Raw genomic sequence first — 2,265 nt, forward strand, 5'->3', positions numbered from 1 at the left:
TTTTTCTTACTTTAGAGAAATATAAATAATATAAACTCGGTATGTAGAAGTGGTTGTTCAAAATATTATTATAGGCTAAATTTGAGGGGTTAAGTGCTCTAAAGTGGTTGGAAATTTACGACGAGAGTTATTCACTTTACACAACCACCAATTATGTGTAATATCGAAATGCTCTTAGATAAGAGATGAAATGTTATCTTTTAAAAGAGATCTAAAAGATTAAAGAAAATAAGATAAATGTCATTATGTGGATAATGAAGATATCAAGATATTTTTTTTTCTTTAATTTATGTGAAGGATATTAACATATCCTTTCAGATTCGAATAATTATTAAAAAATTATTTAAAAAAATTGAACGTAATATAATATTTTATGTGAATTGAAATTTTTGTATTGTAATAATTTTGAGTTTGGATAATATTGGAAAAAATATGAGAAACTTTTATATTCTAATTCTTATTTAAGATACACATTTCATTTTTATTCTGATAAGAATACATGTGTATGAAAAATGTTTTAAGAAATGCTATTGTTCTTTCAAATATTATTCAACATCTAATTTTAAATTTTTAAACTTTCCTACAATAATTTGTGAATTAATAATAGTGAATTGATAAGATATATGAATTATGATAATTTTACATAAAAAGAATCAAAGGTTTGTAAATTTCTTTTCTTTTATTATTAAACATGCTTATTGTTGTACAACAGAATTTATCAAAACTTATTATCCTTTATATAATTTAGAAAATTTTAGATAATTTTGAACTTTGCCAAAGGAAGAAATGATCTTTTATTCTGATGTTAAAAAAAAATTACAATTGACGGATACTTCCTCTTCAATGGATGAAGATTCGATTCACCTCTCAAAATCTATAAATTTTTCCACGAAATTTCCAACACGATTAACACAAATCCATAAATGAAAAAATTGCAAAACTCTTTACTATTTCCTCCATTCTCTATCACTTCGAAGATTCTTTTTTCATCATTTAACGATCCAATCCTTCTAACTTTTCCAAAAGAAAAATCCCAATTTCAATTTCTACGTCAACAAACTCAAGTCCAATTTGATCCACTTTCGATCCACTTTTAAAAAAAAAAAATTATTATTTCTACTTCGAAGGATGATCGAGGATCATCCTTCCCGATCGTGAATTGTATCCAATTTATCAAGTCGAACCGCGATCAATATCACATTCAATAAAGCCGCAACGAGAATTCGTTTCATTTGCGACAAAATTTCCAGAAGTCAGTCCAATTGGAATTTAATAAAGATTCGATACGAGATGAAATAATCGTCAACCGCCGACCGACAAAAGTTTTCCAAAGGAGATCGGGTCGACGGAACACGTGGATGTTCCTCTCCTGGTATACAACGTTGTATAACAGCCTCCCCTCCCCCCTTCCCCCTGCCTATTTACAAAATTTACCAACATTTTCGTTTAATTACCTCTGCCACCTCTCGAACCACCACCAGATGCGAAGAGAGAGAGAGAGAGAGAGATGGGGAGAGATTTAATGATCGTCCGCCCTTCCTTTTACCGGATTAAGGCGTAACTGATGCAGATAGATCGAATCATGATTGCTCGTCGAACGGCTCCTAATTGATGCAACTCTGGTTTCGCAGATGTGTTGCTGATGAACGTCGCCGGCCAACCTTTGTGACCGGTGTCATGGCGAACCGATTATTACACTGTTCCTCGCGACCATCTCACAAATGGACCAACGGATCTCTCAACCCACTCACAACACTCGATTCTTCACGCACGACGAAAAAAATATATATATATGTATTTTAGGGAGAATAATTTAGATGAAGAGGTCGTGACATACGCGTTTAATTTTCGTCACGTGTATTTAACGTGCGCGAGGTTTAATGATATTTTTAGAACTTTGATATTTAATATTTGATTTGAAATTTTTTAAAAGATTTTAAAAGAAAGTGGGATCGGTAATAAATTTCGATCGATAATTTTCTTTTTTTCCGTTAATAAAGAGGCTGGATTTAATGAGCACGTTAAACACGGGAATATCAAGCAAGTCGCATTGAATCTCGCACTTTTCTAGGTCACGGTTCCGTGATCGTTCTTGCGTTACAAACGATGGATATGGAAATTAAAAAGAAACATCACGTCGTAATGTTTCCGATAATTATTTCTCGTAGAAAATTATTCACACCCCCTTGCACCAATCTACTCCTTATTTCACTCGCGATCTTGGGAAATAATAGTTTCTTTTCTTTTTTTTTTTTTTTTTTTTTT

The sequence above is a fragment of the Apis dorsata genome, unplaced genomic scaffold, assembly GCF_000469605.1.
Source record: "Apis dorsata unplaced genomic scaffold, Apis dorsata 1.3 scaffold_397, whole genome shotgun sequence".
NCBI classification, from domain to species: Eukaryota; Metazoa; Arthropoda; class Insecta; order Hymenoptera; family Apidae; genus Apis; species Apis dorsata.